The 19,288-nt window shown below is 40.2% G+C and overlaps 1 pseudogene; it reads left to right on the forward strand.

The window, feature by feature from the left end:
* Positions 1–10,996: 10,996 nt before the first annotated feature.
* On the forward strand, positions 10,997–11,652 carry LOC131763452 (large ribosomal subunit protein uL1 pseudogene; annotated as a pseudogene).
* Positions 11,653–19,288: the final 7,636 nt, after the last annotated feature.

Here is a 19,288-nt window from a genome sequence, read left to right on the forward strand (position 1 = left end):
CCCCAACCCTCCATAAAAAACAAAAATGGAAATGAAAAATGAAACAAAAAAGGACAAAACCAAAAAAAAAGACAAAAAAAAAAAAAGGAAAAGAGCAGTGTAACTGTGTGATGAAATTGTCACTTTTTAATTTTATGTTATGATAAACTCCTTTTGTGCACGTAATTTATTGTTCCGAATTATATACATCCCAGTTTTTAAGCACTTCTGGACTTTGGAGAGGCAGCACATGCTTTTTCACATCTAACTGATGCACTTTCTTATCCAGCTCTGTAGTTAGGGATCAGAAAGCATGACCATACTGGACTCCACCACCAGCGCATACGGCGCCAGTCTTTCTTGACTTAATCCCTTATAACAAAACAGTGCCTCTTTCCATTAAATAGACCAATCTGGCAATCAATCCATCAATAAATGCTTTGGGAACTGAAAAGGGCAGTCATGAATCTTTGTCCTGTGAATTGACAGCAATTTAAAAATTTCAGTCACTGCTAACCCACTTAACTACCAGTGCCTTGGTGGTACTTAAAAATTCCAGAAAACTCTGTCCCCTCTTTGTGTGACTATTCCCACCCCACCCTAGGTCCATTTTTTTAAAGAAGAGACTCAGCAGAATATTGAAGAGAAAAGAGATGACCTCTCCTATCCATTCTCCTCACTTCCCCAACCTAACAGTTCAAGGAAACAGACTGCATATAGTGGGTCAGGGCAGGCTGGATATAGGAAAGGGTAGCTTTGCCACTTGTGGTCCTGATGGAAAGCTGTGGTCTTGTCCTGCCTGGAAAAGCAAGGGAATAGGACCAGCGATCTTTCCAGGAAGCCGTGCCCCTCAGAGACAGAAGAGGAGCCCAGGGAACTAGTGGAGGCCCCTCAAAGTGTTAGCGGCCAATGAGTGTATGGTTAAAATGACAGACGTTATTCTTTTTCTACTTTTGTGGTTCTGCTACCTGCCCGATAGCTGTGTTCTAAACCTTTAGAGGCACAGAAGCATTCAGGTCTGTGTTCAATAAAGAAAACAAAAACAATGATAGAGAAGGCTTTTGCTTTTAAGATGCTTCCTTTTTTCATCGCTTGTTCTCAAGCTTTATTGTCCTGTAGTTAAAATACTGAAAACAAGAGGTTCCTGGCTGCAAAGGCCAAGGGCTAATTGAAAGTTCAGACCATTAAAACCTGAATGTGTCAAGAAACCTGATTGGTACCACACAGTACTAACCTTTCCACTGTTAACAGTTTTCAAAGTTGTAAGCAAATAAAGATGTAGGTCATCGTCTATGAAAAAAATCATTTAAAATATATGTGGACTCCGGACATTGTTTAGCATGAAAATATTCTCCTCTCGTTAACATGTATCAATTACTTTCAGAATGTCGCTGCCACATTATAACCCCATGGGGAATATTATTATTTTTAATTGAGAGAAAATTGCTTAAGAGTTTTCATCAAGAGATCACAAAAAATGTTTTTACCTAACAATAATTCTTAAAATCATTCGACTTTTATCTTCAATCTTATACAGAAAAGAGGAACATAATCAATGAGTATCTAAATTTTCTAGACTCAATTCAGTTAACAAAACCCACTAGTAAGGAATTCTATAATAAAGGGGTTTTATAGTTACACAGTAGAAGAATTTAAAATAAAGAAAACGTAAAAGTAATGAATTGTGACTTCATGAGTTTATCTGGTTCCGTTTTAAAAAGTTTACCGTTATTCATGGCTTTAAATTTGTTGGAAATAAAATAGAATAAAGCTGAGATTCTGCTGCAGTTCCAAATCTCATCACAAAATAAATTGTTTCCATTTACATGAAAATTCTCATACTGTAAAATATACATGTGAAACAAAAATGATGAATATTTCAGTTTAATAAGTAGTAGGAAAGCTATATACACATAATGTGGGCTACTAATATTTCCTTAATGAAATTTCCACATTGACTTTTATTCCTTTTATTATTAACAATACATATGTATTTAATATGGCATTTTCATATGCATCTCTGCTAAGTACTTAATGTAGTTATAATCCATGTCAAATGTTCACCCATAATCAGATAAAAAATTAGATCTGGCTTATAGTACCAGCTTACTTCTCAACCCATAGTTGTGACTAGTTGGGGTTCTTAACACCTCAATGGGGTGTTATTATTTATTAGCCTTGGAAACAGAAGTATAACTATACCTACAGTGCATATTATTTACCAGGATTTTGGGTGGCTTCAGAGCCTTAAATGGACAGCACCCATCATTTAACTTAACCAGCCATTAGGACACAAGTGAATTAATGGACTGGTCATGTTTAGAGTAATTATTTATTATCATATTTAATAGACATTGTTAACATACCTACTTTTGCCTTGTATATAAGGTACTCAACACTTTTTAAATAAACGAGTAAATGAATGTGTGTGTGTTCTTTGTCCAAAGTGGGCCAAAGGACTTTTTACTTTGGATTTTTTTTTTTTTTGCTTTGATACCCATTGCTTCAATCTGGCTGGCTTCTTCCATGGTAATTTATGGGTAACACATTTTAATGAATAGGGAAATATTTCCATTCTATCACATTAGTTGCAACTAGGTGCATTTAATATAAAACAATAAAAACAAGTAGGTAAGTATCATAATTTCCACAAAAGTAAAGTTATAATTGTTATCAGTATCATAGTTTATAGTTAAGGAAGGTAGGTCACCAAAATCTGATTTTCAGTGCTACAGTCAATAATAAAGCAATGAAAAAGCTTTCCAGATTAACTATCACTGGCCAAGATAATTTGTCCCAACCTCTCATACTTACTCAAAATTAATAAACTTATGAAAAATTGGGTCAAACTCCTATAAAAAGAAATGTTCGTTTTAAGGCTGTTTCAGTAACCAATTTAAATGCCACTTCTATGACTATTTCACTAGAGTTACCATTTGACTTAAGTTTGGTGGTTCTCGAAAAATAAAGGAAAACTCTGACTTATTCTATATTTTCTTCTCTGGAAAGATCGGATGACTGGGAAAATGCCTATTCTCCTGCACCCTTCTTTTCAGATGCTTTAAAAATGGGTAATTCTTTCTGGCTTTGCAGTTCCCTTTTCCTTTCCCTTCTTTGAGGGTGTGTTTTCTTCACTGTCTAACACAGAACATGACCCTCTAGCACCTATGAGCATCCCGACCCTAGTGTGACAGTGATAAGAATTTAACCTTTTGTCACCTGGCACTTTTAAAGTAAATGTGTCAATGAATTATCCTTGTTAAAACGAGTAAAACAATATAATTTCATTACCCTATATTTTCTTCCTTTGGGGCTTCTTTGGAGGCATATTTGACCAGTGCCATTTTTTAAATGTATCAGCATCCTTTACACAAGGAAAGTGCCATCTCCCTACAAAGGCCAAGTCAATATATGAGAGGCGGCCTGACATTGTGACTAAGAGCATAGACTCTAAAGCCAAAAAACCTGGGTTCAAATCATGGATCTTTCGTTTGCTTCTGTGTGGCCCTGGGCAAATTGCTGAACCTCTCTGGGTCTCCATTTCCCCATCTGTAAAATAAGGATAATAATAGATACCTACTCACAAAACTACTGTCAGAATCAGAGTTCATATATATAAATTGCTAAGAGCAGAATAGGGGCATGGTTAGTGCTATGTGAGTGTTAGCTCTTGTCATTAATACTTAGAGGTGGGACAAACCTTATTTTTTATCTAGATATCAGTTTCTCCTCAGTTTATTGAATCCTTCCTATATGTCAGGCTCTGTCTTAGAGACTGAAGATAAAGTGAGGAATAAAGCATTTTTCTTATGAGTTTCTCGCAGTCTCCTGTGAAGATCCCAGCCCTTATAATCTGGTAAGTGCCCTGATGTAAATGTGCACAAGTTATCCCAACACACACCAGACCCAGGTCCTGGGAACTGAGGGGAGGAGAGGGGAGGGGGAGAAATCAAAGGAGGGGCTGTAAAGGTGGAAGGGAAGGGAAAGGTGGAAATCAGGAAGAGGAGACTTTACGGTTCTGGGTGAATTAAAAATATTTGGGGCAGGATGCGATTCTGAAAACTAACCAATGCCATTTGTATTTCATTTCATTTCTATATACCTATACCTCCGCTCCATTTTCGAGGGCATCTAACAGTTTGTCCATACTGCCTCAGGGAAGGAACGTGACCCAAGGGAATGCAGGCAACAAAGGAATTGAACTTTTATACAAGTTTCCAGTTTCAAAATCCTAGGCCTTAAGGAGGACTTGAGGTTTAAAAGTATATCAGTCTGGACCTTTTTCCTTCCTCCCCACAGACACAGACACAGACACACACACACAGAGACACACACACAGAGACACAGACACAGATACATTGGAGCCCATAAAACAGTTCCCAGTTTGGTGAAAGAAGGAGAGGATTAAAGAAGAATTGAAGAAAGGGTAGCTATCGTTGCATCTCTCTGAGAAGGGGCCATATCCTGGGGGTGCGTTTGGTGCTAGAGGGAACCATGTCTTCACCCCAGTGGAAGGTCCAGGGAGGAAGACCACCCAGCATCATGCAGAAGCAGAGGTGCTGTCTATGCGGGGTTTGTCTAGACGGATGGTTCTCAGACAACCTCACAGGGTTTCTCCCAAGGACATTCTCTCAAAATGGCCTGGAGAGACCAGGATGATATGTGTGGGAGCAGAAAACAAAGAAGCAGCTATTCCTGCAACCCATAGAGATGCAGCAAAAAAAAAAAAATGGATATTTCAGGCACACCCAGAAGCAACCCAGGTAGCGGGCAATCAATGCAGGTTGGACCCACGTACACACAGGAGGAACATGACACACATGTCGATCAAAGACCAGATGGGATATTCAGATGTACCACTTGGAGTCCAGTCAGGAGAGCAAAAACCTTGTTAGGGATTTCAAAGAGAGAGGATTTAATAAAGATAACAGGTGAAACAGGTGTTAGAAAGTTGAAAGAGCAGAAATGAGACACTGAGTCACCCAAATACTAGTAATTTGAAAAAGTAGTGACCATCCTATAGGTGAGAGAACAAAAGGAAAGAGGTGAGGTTACCTGAGTCTGGGAGCTTGGAAGAGGGCATCCCCCTCCCCATAGTTGCTGCTTGAATGTCTGAGATTAATGCTGGTGGTACCCCTGAGGGGGTAGAGTTTGGCTAATGATGGGATTGCAAAGAAGCTGGAGGCTAGAGCCATAACCTTCCTATTCTGCTGGAGGGATGGGGACAGGAATCGGAAATACGTCTTCCTTCGAATTCCAACCAGTATCTCCCATTGTCAGAACCTAATTAGAAGCTTGCTGGCAAAGTGTTATGAGAAAGATAGTTTCTGAAAGGCAATACAGAAAGGTGGGCATCTCTGCAGCTGCCAGCATCCACAGATGGCGATCCAGGCCACATGGTCCCCCACACAGTTTGGTGGTACGTAAAGCCTCTCCACCCAGTTCTGGGACACAGATGCAAACCAAGAGGACCCTGAATGGACTGAGATAGAATTTCTGCCACGTTTAACATGAAGGCTCAAATATACATAAAATAAAGTGACATTTCTCACATATCCAAATGGACACAAAGGCATTCATACCTACTACTTTTAAAAACTGTATTACAGTTACTTCCCATGTGCATCGCAGAGGATTCAAAAGGACCAAGACACTTGAGAAAATTTGAAATAACCCCCCATAAAAGGCAGAAAAAAATAAAAATAAATAAACATGGACTATGGACATGTGAGTGTTATTCCCAGTTAAAGTCTAATGTAAGTTTTCAAATCTATTTTTCTTTAACATTGTATTTCCCTAATTATTTCTTCCATGTCAAGAGCTATTTGGAGACAGAACACTAAGATGATAGTTAAGTTTGTGTTTCGTCTTCCTTCCAAGTTCAATCAGGATGTTGTTGTAGTCAATGAAAGCTAACTGTATATGTAAATATTAGTATCATTTATCTTCCTACCACACCCATTCTCCCTGGGCAATATCTTCTTGTATAACTTCAACTATCAGGTCTTTTCTTGTGGCAAAGACCAATAGCCATCTGCTGAAAGTCCATTCGACATTTGTCCTGGGTGTTTACCTATTCCGAGGGTTGGCAAACTTTCTCTGTAAAGGGCCAGATAGTAAATATTCTAGGCTACACAGGCCATATGATCTCTGTTGCAACTACTCTGCCAATTGTAGCGTGAAAGTAGCCATACTTTCATGCTACATAAGCATACGTAAGCAAATGGCCGTGACTGTTCCAATAAATCTTTATTTACAAAAATAGGCATTGGGATGGATTGGTGTGTGCATTCCTGTAGTTTGCTAACCTCTAACCTAGATTAAATTTCTCAGCATTTCTTGCTGTTTGGAGCAATATGATTAAGTTCTCTCCATTGGAGGAATAGAAGTGATATTTGCCATGTCCAGATTTTACCAATAAAAACCAGCCCTGCACTTACTCTCCTTCATGTCATGTCCTCTTCTTCCTGCTGCATGAGATGACAATGAGGCCCTAGGGCAAGACTTCTCAACCTTGGCTCTACTGGGCCTTCATTGTGAGGGGCTGTCCTGTGTGTTGTAGGATGTTTAACAGATCCTTGGCTTCTATGTACTAGATGCCAGCAACATCTCTCCTAATTTTGACAATCAAAATTGTCTCCAGACATTGTTAAATGTCTCCAGGGGGAGAAAATCACTTCTAGCTAAGAACCACTGTCTTAGAGATGCCAGAAACACAAGATGGAAAGTACCCGGATCCCTGAATGACCATATGGAAGAGAAGTGCACATTACTCCAAGCTAAACTTCTACTACATTAAACCACTGAAATTGGAGGTGGAGGCGGAGGGCAGGAGGGTCTATTTGTTAGCCTCCCCTAACACAGTACTGATGAATTCCAAATCCACATCTCCACTGGTTTTCCAGCCTCTGGCCTTGCTCTTTTTTATTCCGTTCTCCACACTGCAGAGAATCATGCTGAAAAGCAAATCTGATTTGCACATCGCAAATAAAACACTTCATGGCTTACTGTTGCCCTTACAATAAAGTCAAACTCTTCTAGATTTACAACGGCCTTCTGACCTGGCGTTTGCACTCTTCTCCAGCCTCCTCCAGCTTTATCTAGTATCTCTGTTTCCCTCATCACATTCCCTCCTCCTCCCAACCACACACACACTCCATGGTCCAGCCACATAAGCCTTTTTAAAATTCCTGAAACTCTCCATGATCTAAGATTTAGCTTATTAGTCCTCTTAGCTTGAAACGTTATGTTCTACCTAATCTCCTTCACAAACCAGCTCCTGTTTATCTTTGGGATATCAACTTTGAATTCACTAATTTGGTGCAACTTTTATGAGTTTTCTATTGATACATAACATTTTGCCACAAGCTTAGTGGCTTAAAACAGCATCCATTTATTTGCGCACACTTCTATAGATCACAAGCCAGCCAGGCTTAACTGGATTCTCCGCTTAGACTCTCAGAAAGCTGAATTCAAGAAAGCAGCCAGGCTGGGAAGAATCCACTTCCAAGCTCATTCAGATGGTTGGCCAAATTCATTTCCTTGTGGTTGTACTATACTAAGGTCTCCATCTCTTTGCTGGCTGTCATCCAGGAGTCACTCAGAGCTCCCAGGGTCTGCTCTCAGGTCTTTATCACATGCCTCCCTCCATGTTCAAAGCCAGTGACAGCACATCAATCACAAGTATCTCTCTGACTTTTCCTACTGCTACCAGCTGGAGAAAACTGCTTTCAAAGGGCTCACATGATTAGATTATGCCCACCCACCCAGGTGATCTTCCTTTGGATTAACTCAGCATCAACTGATTAGTGGCATTAATTACTTCTGCAAAATTCCTTGATCACCCAAGTGAATATGCTTATGAATGTGATATCACATTCTATTCAGAGTCCCCGGGGATTAGGGTGGGAAATCATGGGAGTTCATCTTTAGAATTGGTCCTACCACAGAGGCCTTTTCTGACTCCCTAAACCAAGTTGCTTTTCTCTCCTTTGTGCCCTCATTCCATCATTTATCCCTATCATGTCACTTATTAAAGACTTTTTAATAATAATTTGCTCAATTATCTTTCCTCTCAGACAGAGAATCCCCAGTTTCCATAACTGTAAGATGAGGATAATTATAGCATTCACATCATTAGGTTGTTATAAGGATTAAATGAAAATGTCCATGTAAAACGATAACTGAGCCTGAGACATAGTAAGGGCCCAAATGATGTTAGCTGTTAATATTATTACAAATATTAGAATTGTTAGTATTAAACAGCATTAGGTTTTGAAGTGGGAATCCATGTAGCTTGCCTATTATTGTACTCTCAGCAACTAGCCCAGGGCCTGCCTGGCATATGACTGCTAAGACACGAATGAGGGGCAAATGAGGCAAATTCAAGGACTTGTCCAGGGTCTATAGAGAAAATATGTAAGGTTCTTTCTAAGAAAAGAGACAATCGTAAATTACTGGGAGCCCCAGAAGTGTTTTCAGATTCACAGTGGCAGAAAGAAAGGTGATAGATGCAAAATATCTCCTGCATTAACACAGAAAGTCATTGTCATATTCAGTCTCCGATGTATAAACCCTGTAAGCATGTTGCTAAAACCAAGATTTTGAATAAAAGAGCAATGCAATATAAAACTGACAACTTATTGTCTCATGGACAGCAAAGCATTCTTGGTACAAAGTATCATATCCTCAAACAGCACTGAAATGGGTATAAATGCTTATTGTTCCTCATTATCCTAATTATCTATTTAAAGCCTATTTACTAGCAGTTAAGATGTTTTCTTTTTTCTGCGGTAATGGAGAGGGTATGGAGAAGCTGCATTTCCTTTCTGGCTTCCTAAATGTTTTCTCTAATTAGTTAACTTCCATTTTACAGTGGAAGATAAGTTCTGCTTTCTTAATGAATGATAGAATTCCACTGAAAATTATAATCTTTTATCCTAGAGGTTATGAAGCTATTATATAGGCTTTGAGACAGAAGACTGTTATAATGGTTTTATTGAAAGGATTTTGGAGAAGATTGCCTGTGACTGCCTTAGAACAGTATTATGCTCAGAGCATACAGTATATAAGCTTTCCCTCTAATGCCTGGCTACCCTGTTTGAAAGCATGTATTTAATTGTTACATGGGCATATAACTCCTAGAACAAATAACAGTAACTTTGGGAATTCCACATTTCTTTACAAATTGGTCAAGCTAAAATTCTAATTATCAGCAACAGATCATACTGAATAACAAAGACCTTCTTGAACCCAGAAATTTTTCTTATAAAATCCTCTCACAGTCATTATCAGAATGGAAACTAATCAAATTTATTCACCTATTTATTCATTCAACAAATATTTATTGAGAACGTAGTATATGCAGGTCACTATGCTAAACATTTAATAGAAGATTCTGAATAAGTTCAGCCCTAGAACTTTAAATCTTATTCAACTTTTTGTTTTCATTGGTCTTATTTCTTTAATATTCATATTAATTTCTAGTCCTAGACCTGAGAGGTTAATGCTCATTTCCTCGCTATACAGCAATTCTTTTTATATACTTACTTTTTAGTAAGTCCTTGACTAGAAATATGGTATTTTATTTTATGCATTAATTCATGTATACCCCTAGATTCTTCAAAAATAAGATTTAATAGAGCTTTCAGAAACTTAGACAAATAATAACATACTACATGTTAGGAACCGCAAGAAATACAAAGGCAAATTAATGATAAAGGTATAAAATAGAATCAGAAATAAGGCTAAAACAAAATAGAGTTATGAATATTTACAATACTACAGGTAAGTAACAAATTTAACTCTAATAGCAAAATGGAAATTGAGCATTTATTCAATTCACCGTGTTTGTGCCTAAGACTAAGCCAAAATAATTGGTCAGAAGACATACAACTATTTCTGAAACTTAGATTAAGGGAGGAAAAACGTTTTTCAAAAGAATCCTTGGATAAAGAACTACGAATGACATTCTTTCAGCAGATTAGAGTTTCTCAGCCTCGGCACCTTTGAAATGAATTAGCAAATAGACAAATTGTGTAAAGTGTGATTATGAAGACAAAATGACAAAGATTTAATTTAGACAAGAAGAGATAAGGCAAACGCCAGGAATGGAAAAGAATATGACCTGAAGGATGATGGTATTTACCCAGTCCAAAGCGGGAGGGGAGAGCATTCCTGGTGGAGGAACTGCATGTGCTGAGCCCCCAAGGAGGGACAGAGCTTGGCGTCTGTAGGAGCTGTCAGAGGTCAGTGTGGCTGCCATGGGGTGAGTTAGGAGCAGGTGAGCCAGGGGGTGGGAGTGGGGATAAGACTGCAGGAATGTTCCAGACCTGCGGTTCAACTGAAGATCCTGTGTTTCATTATTAAGTGCAATAGAGAGCCAGTGAGGGTTTTTAATCCAGAAAGTGATGAAACCAATTGGGGTTTTCAGTCCTCAAAACCTCTTACTATCTGCCGTTGAGAACTCTTATCTTCTTTCTTTTTAGGGCTCCTTTCCCATTGGAAACAGGTGAGTGATTTGGGGAGCTTGGAAATAAGTGTTTTAAAATCTTATTATTGATAGAAAAGTAGGTGCATGTCCGTAGGATCAGGTGGACAAGGAATGCTGGCAAGATCCCAGGGGGAGGCGCTAGTATCTGCCCGACCCCCTAACCCTCAGAAACAGGTGTGAGCATGATAATCTTCATTTTCCAAAACCAGGGATGCTGAAGCCCTCAGTGAAGACACCCAAATAAAGATCATTGTCAGAGCCACTTTCTTTGATGTCGAGGTTTCGAATTCCCTGGAAGGAGCTTGCTGATAGTGGATCTGGCAGTCAATTGATATTTGGATATTTGCCACGTTGTGTTTTATCTTTAGTATATGGCTTCCTTAGGAAGTGAACTTGACATCTTGTATGTATTCCAACCTTTTTTGTAAAGTATAGTCAAGTGTGTTTCTGTTTTGTTTTTAATTGAGATATAATCGACAAATAGCATTATATCGCTCTTTTCCGGTTATCGCAGCGCGAGGCACCATGAGCAGCGAAGTCTCCGGCGACGCCCTCTACGAAGTGGTGCCGGAAGTGCTGCAGGGGAACCAGCTCGAGCGCCGGAAGTTTTTGGAGACGGTGTAGCTTCAGATCTGCCTGAAGATCTATGACCCTCAGAAGGACAAATGCCTCTCAGGCACCGTCCGGCTTAAATCCACTCCCGCCCCAAGTTCTCCGTATGTGTTCTGGGGGACCAGCAACGTAGTGATGCAACGACGAAGGCTGTGAATATTCTGCATATGGACATCGAGGCACTGAAGAAACTCAACAAGAATAAGCACCTGGTCAAGAAGCTGGCCAAGAAGGATTATGCGTTTTTGTCTTCAGAGTCTCTGATCAAGCACATCCCACGAATCCTGGGCCCAGTCCTGAATAAGGCTGGCAAGTTCCCTTCCTCGCTGATGCACAATGAGAACATGGTGGCCAAAGCTGATGAAGTGAAGTCCACAATCAAGTTCCATGTGAAGAAGGTGCCGTGTCTGGCAGTGGCTGTTGGCCACCTGAAGATGACACACGATGAGCTTGTGGTCAACATCCACTTAGCTGTCAACTTCCTGGTGTCGTTGCTCAAGAAGAACTGGCAGAATGTCCGGGCTTTGTACATTAAGAGGACCACGTGTGAGCCCCAGTGCCTGTACTAAGGCGCAGCTTAATAAACCATACTCCCACCATTAAAAACAAAACCCAGAAAACATTATCTTGGTTTCAGGTGTACAATGTAATGATTGAATATTCGTATGTATTGTGAAATGAGCACCGCAATAAACCTAGTTAACATCCATCACCATCTACAGTCAAGTGTTTTGAACATGTCTGTGAACTGAACTTAATTTTCCATGTAAACGAGGTTGACAATTTCCTTGCAGAGAGGTGAAAAGAACAGTATTGGAGACTAAACACGTGTTAAATAAAAACTAATCTGGGCTTAGTTAAGGAGGAGCTTCATTCAGAGGGGTCATTCAAAGGGTCAGGAAGGGAAGGGGGCCTCTTGCAGTAGAGAGAACCCCCCAACTGGAAGATCTGAGGGATCTCAACGGTCCAGCAGAAAAGGATTTTCCTTTAATACAGGATGGGGAATAAACAAGGCTAGAAGGAATCTGGTGTGGGGAAATAAGTGGAGTGGCGGGACAGTTAATCCAGGAATGTCTTTCCTTTGGCTCAGCTGATTCTCAGAAGGGTGGTTAAGGAAGGCTTGTACACCGGCTCAGAATGAGAGTAACTTGGAGTTCAAGGGCTTGGGGGAAGGAGACCAGCTTCACTCTAGTTTGATCAAGTTAGGTATTTTGTTCAGATTAGTCAGTGGGTACAAACAGTTCAACCCATCCTTTATGAGACAAGGAATGAGAATGTGGAGGTTGTGTGTCTGGCATTGCCAAAGGTCAGCAAGGGGACATCTGGCTCTTATCTAAGTCATATGGGGAAGAATGTTTCTTGGCAGTAGGCATTTCCCTGAACATAGAAGAGTGGGAGGATTTCTTAACCATTGCTGTTTCCCAAGAACACAGGGCTTCCATAAAGTTTAACATTGTCACATGAATGAGATTGTTCCCAAAACTGATGCACAAAATAAGCAAAAAACACTGAGACTAGCCTAAAGAACTCCAGTCTATGGTGTGTTAATTTTTAAAACTATGAATGTTCCTGTGATATCAAGGAATATAAATATTGATGACATTAGTATGAAAATGCCCACCTTACCTTCTTTAGAGATAAAATGGGAAAAAGCCACTCCTATTTAAATAGGTAGGAGTCATCTAGATTTAGCATACAATTGTTTATTTTAAAAACAGAGGACAGGGCTTCCCTGGTGGCGCAGTGGTTGAGAGTCTGCCTGCCGATGCAGGGGACACGGGTTTGTGCCCCTGTCCGGGAAGATCCTCCGCGGCTGGGCCCATGAGTCATGGCCACTGAGTCTGTGCTCCACAATGGGAGAGGCCACAACAGTGAGAGGCCCGTGTACTGCAAAAAAAAAAAAAAAAGGACAGAGACTTGGGGTAAAATCAATATGTGAAGTTGAATGTTGCTTTGGATTGATCAATGGTTTTGTTTTATTTTATTTTATTTATTTATTTTGCGGTATGCGGGCCTCTCACTGCTGTGGCCTCTCCCATTGCGCAGCACAGGCTCCGGACGCGCAGGCTCAGCGGCCATGGCTCACGGGCCCAGCCGCTCCGCGGCATGTGGGATCTTCCCGGACCGGGGCACGAACCCGTGTCCCCTGCATCGGCAGGCAGACTCTCAACCACTGCGCCACCAGGGAAGCCCTGATCAATGGTTTTAAACAAAATGAATCTTTCAAGTGTGAGGTTTTTCCCCAAAAAAGAATCCTATGCCTACCTACTTAAGCCATTGATCCTGTCTTCTTTGGTATTTTAAAGTACTTTTATCCATGCAACCCCCCCAAAATGGCTGTTTTGTATGTTTGACAGGTGTATCATTTCTCATTTTTAAAATTCATAATAATTATAGCATAAGAAATGAAATATATGTTGTATGAAAATATTGTAACATTAAATTTCAAATTAACTAGAGTTCTAGAATTAAAAGTAATAATTAAAATATTATTTATATGATTAAAAACCACTTAGAGGCACTGGCAGAGTAAAGTAGCCATCAAAAAGGGTGCCCAATTTAATATCTTATTAAAAGTTTGGCCAGGGGGCTTCCCTGGTGGCGCAGTGGTTGAGAATCTGCCTGCCAATGCAGGGGACACGGGTTCGAGCCCTGGTCTGGGAAGATCCCACATGCCGCAGAGCAACTGGGCCTGTGAGCCACAACTACTGAGCCTGCGCGTCTGGAGCCTGTGCTCCGCAACCAGAGAGACCGCGACAGTGAGAGGCCTGCGCACCGCGATGAAGAGTGGCCCCAGCTCGCCACCAGCTAGAGAAAGCCCTCGTACAGAAACGAAGACCCAACACAGCCAAATAAATAAATAAAATTAATTTATTAAAAAAAAAAAAAAAAAAAAAAAGTTTGGCCAGAAAATTCTCTGTGGCAATTCCTTAAGAGCTACCACCTTGACAACTTTTAAAAATTGAAGTATAGTTGATTTACAGTGTTGTGTTCATTACTGCTATACAGCAAAGTGATTCAGTTATACATATATACATTCTTTTTCATATTCTTTTCCATTATGGTTTATCACAGGATATTGAATACAGTTCCCTGTGCTATAGACTAGGACCTTGTTGTTTACCCATTCTATGTATACCAGTTTGCATCTGCAAACCCCAAACTCTGAATACATCTCTCTCCTACCCCCCACCCCCTTGGCAACCACCAGTCTATTTTCTCTGACAATTTTACTAACTAATTTTTGAGGAGAAATTTATTTCTGGGTATATTTTATCCTACCTTGTTCTTATCTTTTTATATAAACACATAAATGCCACCACATAAACAGAAAATGCTGCCTTGAAGTTTGCTAAAATGTGTAACAAAGTTCCAGCAATCATAAAAGGGAGTATATAAAAACCCCAAACCTCCCAGCCCCTCAGAACATGTCTGTAGGCAGGACTAAACTCCGCAGATCTAATGTGCAGAGGCCAGCTAGTCACAAAAGCTCACCTGTACAGACCCACTAAGGATAGGTCTAGATCTACTGTTTCTACTAAAAGGAGCAAATGAACTTCAGTCTTATTTTGGCCATGTAATAATATTGTGTCCCAGGTTTTAAGCTGACTAAAACAAAGACAAATCTGTTGGAAGACTGTTCTCCATGAGTCTCCTGTGTTTCTCTTTTGCACTGACTACTCTGGTCTGAACTAGCTCTTCGAGGTTGTTTGTATTGTAAACATTCGTGGGAGATAAAATAGTGTCTCCTTCTGGGGCAGGGGATAATCATGCTTCTGTTTACTGCCCTGTATAAAATGTGTTCCATAAGCTCAGGTTTCCTCTCTTCTAACACAACTCACTGCATGTACAGGTATCAATGGACCCTCTTCACACTGACCTGTAGGAACTGGTACAAATGCTTACATTCTAGTTCCTGCTATCACCATGAGTAATAAAGTCCTTTGTCTCTGACCCAGAAGTCTCGTGTCTTCTGCCAGCTTATATGAAATCAAGCCAAGCTAACTTGTTGGCTTGCAAGTACGGTAAAATCTCAGACTCTACACAGTACTTGACAAAACCATTCTCTGGGAAATTTTCTTCTAATTTATTCCTTCAAATGAACTTCCATGTGTGGGAAAATTTACTGTTTTTTTCACTGATGTAAGCGTTCACTCAAATATTGATGAATAAATGAAATGAAAAGTAATCTTTGGAAAATACACATTTGATACAGGGTCCTTAAAAACAACTGTTTCTGCCATCCCCAAAGTAATAATTCACAAAGTAGAAAATGGTACCCAATACCAAAGTGCATCCAGAAAATATTTCTTAAAACTTTAAGCAATTCTATTGAAGTGAATATTAGTTTTCCACTACTCTGTGGCAAAGTCTGAATACCTTGACTCGGCATAGGGACCCTTCAATTCTTTTGCTCTGTCAACCTCTCCAATTCCACCACCTGCCACACTCACTCAGAGATCCTGGGAAGATTCTGAACATTTTCAACAATCTGAAAGAGCAAGTCATACCATCTAGATCCTGCACGTGCTGGATCCACCACCTTCCCCTTTACCTCTCACACCTGTGAATCTTTTGGGTCTTCATTTACATATTATATCCTTTGGGATATAAGCATTCTCTGATGTCCCTCACCGCCACCAAAACTACCACCCAAATCAAGGTTCAATGCAATCAAAGCATACGCCTCTCCCACCCACTCCATATTGTATTACTCTGATTACTTTTTTCATAGCACTTAACACTCTTTGAAAGTATCTCATTTATTTGTTTAGTAATTTGTTTCATGTCTCCATGGGAGTGGGGTACCTGACACAGAGTAGGTCATCAATACGTTAGTGAAATAAATAAACAAAGGCTAAATGAAGGGGCAACACTATAATCCCTGATTAGATTTATCTATTTGCTTGTGAGCTCTGATGAGCTGTAATGTCCGCAGGAGAGCAGCATCTTCATCTGTCTTATTCCTACACTACCTAGGACAGCAGGAAACGTTGTTGAAAATATTGCATCAAACAACTCAGACAAACTCTCAGGTAAGAGCAGCTAATTAAAGAATTTGGAGTTGGAATGAACCGTACGTGTGATACAATTCAGTCTCTTAGTCCTAAAAATAAGAATGAATACAGTATTTGAGGTGATACAGACTTTAAATCTTAGCGAGAACAGCTACTAAAACCTGTGTTACTTTGTGACTTTGCTCAGCGAACCTTCCCATCTCTTCTATGGTGGCCCATCCTCCTTTCCTCCACATTATTTCACCAAATTCTAGTTTCACCTTCATCATGGCTAAGAAGCAGCTGAGTGTCTCCAGCACCAGGAGACCTCAAGGAGCTGTGATCTGGGGGAACAGTTCCATTTTTCTTAACTCCTTGCACTTTGTCTTCCTAATCGAAACTTGGCACCGACAGTGATCACCGCAGTGGAAGAAGGGATATTTGTGGATGGTGGAGATGTGTACATGCAGGTGGCAGGGAATGAAAATATGATCAAACAGGCAGTGAGATAAAAAAAAACTGAGGGAACTCCCTGCATATCTTCACACACTTACAGGAGTGGCATAAATACACAAGATTTGGGATAAAATCATCTATAGAGGCGGGGCTCTGGAAGAGGATCTCTGCCCCCAAAACTTTTTTTATTTAAAAATGTTTCTTGAATAACTAGTAAACAAACAACTAATTATAGGGCACAGGTTTATCTGACTACTAAATATTTTAGGAATTATAAGTCACAGATTTACCTTACTAAATAAACTAGTAACCATAGGGGTTATATTTATTTTCCCTATAACTCATTTCACAAGGAAATACAAAGTGGATGAAATATTATTCAAGTATAGAAGATAATTTACAAAGATACAGGAAAAGTACAGGGTTATGTCACGATGAATCTTTTTGAGTCATGCACCAATTATCAATTCCCTGAAGAAGAAAAAAGTTACAATAAAAATTATTTTTTCATTCTCATAACAGGAATTAATGTAACCCTTACTGTTCCTCTAAATTTTTGCACCCAGAATTTTCACATTACTCTGTCTTCAGACTTACTCTTCCTTTCCAAATATCAGCAATAGCTCTCAAGGCCTTGATAAGCAAGAGAGTGTATTCTACTGCCCTCTGCTGGAAGATGGAGTTATCACCCATCAACTGGAGAGGAAATGGCTGCTCTCTCCATAATCCCTTCAACTACTAGTTATCACCAGACAGCTAATGTATCATCTAATGTAGGTGATGGATATAGATATAGATAGACGATAGATGAATAGATCGATGGATAGCTAGGTATACATAGATAGATAGATAGATACTAGATGAATGATAGATGATGGATAATAGATGACAGATAGATAGATAGAGATGATAGATAATTGATAGGTGTATAGATAGACTATTATTCAGAGACAATACTGAGTATATTCTGCCACTATATTAGATCTATTTTCCGATCTAAGTCAAACTTTTATAAACCTGCAAAATAAATCTAGGATAACACTTTTTAGACTTTTTTTTTTTTTTTTTGTGGTACGCGGGCCTCTCACCGCTGTGGCCTCTTCCGTTGTGGAGCACAGGCTCCGGACGCGCAGGCTCCGAACGCGCAGGCTCCGGACGCGCAGGCTCCGAACGCGCAGGCTCCGGACGCGCAGGCTCCGGACGCGCAGGCTCAGCGGCCATGGCTCACGGGCCCAGCCGCTCCGCGGCACGTGGGATCCTCCCGGACCGGGGCACGAACCCGTGTCCCCTGCATCGGCAGGCGGATTCTCAACCACTGCGCCACCAGGGAAGCCCCTAGGATAACACTTTTTAAATGGTAAGCACTTGACAAGTAGGGAATGTAGAAGGAAATGCTCCTAACCGAGGTACAGATAACTGATAAGCTGAAGATGCTCGGGAGAGGGGAAAGATCTAGCTCAGACACAGGAAAATTGTTGTCAAATCTCCATTTATGTATGTGAAGTCCATGAGAGCACTTAATACAGCATTTAATAAATAGCTGCATTGCTTTGTGCCTTAGATCACCCACCTTTAAAGTTTTTACTCCCACATTCTGAGCACACTGAGGGTGACAAATAAACTGTGTGTGCTTCTGTGTAAATTTTCTTAAAATATGGATGCTATATTTAAGGTCATAGTATTATTGGAAGCATAGATTTAACTCAAAGTTTCCAGAAGGGTTATGTGAAATAGAATGGCTTAAAAATTTGATAGGTCTTCGTTTGGGAACATGCTGCATCCTCCCTTGACAGGTACTGCTGACTCTCCCTTCTGAATAATGCCTCCATCCATGACTCACTGGGGTCGTGTCTGGGCTGGAACACTGGCTCAAGGATGTTAAGCCATCATCAGGCAGGGAACAGGCATGGGTTTTAGACTCAAATAAACTTGGAATTTGATCTCGGCTCTAACAAAATGTTGCATAACTGTTAGAGCAAACACTTGTGTAGTATGCACCGTGTTTAAGAGCCCCCGGAGAGAGGTGTCAATTTTACCAATGAAGAAACTAAGACATAGGAAGTGTTAAGTAACTTTCCCGTGCGTAAGCCCCAGAGTTAGTAAGTCATGCGGTCTCTTCCCTGAATTATATTATCCTCATTTATAAAATGAGAGTAAAGAGACCCAGCTTGCTGGATTGGGGGCAGGATGAGGGAAAACGTACACAGTGTGAAGCACAGATCCTCGTACGTAGTAGGTGCTGAAAAAAATTGTTGCTGGTATTTTTGTCCCTTAACGACTTGGTCCTTATGGACTACCTGACATTTATCCAGTTTCTAACAGCAGTAAATCACTCAATAAAGCCACTGCAGAGTCTTTCTGTAGAATTCAAGGCTAGAAGAAAACCAAAATACGACCTTTCCTAGGACCATGCTCTTGGGTCTCCACCCTCCAAATGGCCTTCCTTATGGCTCTCCTTCCTATTAAATAATTGTTTTTTAAGATACCTTTTATCCACCTCATTTGGTGTTTTGAAATTTAAAATAGCAAGGATACCAAAAGCCACATACACAAAAGAATAGAGGAGGCATTTATGGGATACACTAGGGATGAGCTGTATTGTCTACCCTCCAGGAAGTGTTAATCTTGTGCAAGGAGATGGCTATGCCACGAGATATATAATGATTAATCACTAAACTGCGCGCTGCTGACTTGAACTGCAGTTGGAGAAATTAAGGAGCACTAAGTACTGGCAGATGATTCAAGGAGAAGG

Source organism: Kogia breviceps, chromosome 10, assembly GCF_026419965.1.
Source record: "Kogia breviceps isolate mKogBre1 chromosome 10, mKogBre1 haplotype 1, whole genome shotgun sequence".
Taxonomy (NCBI): domain Eukaryota; kingdom Metazoa; phylum Chordata; class Mammalia; order Artiodactyla; family Physeteridae; genus Kogia; species Kogia breviceps.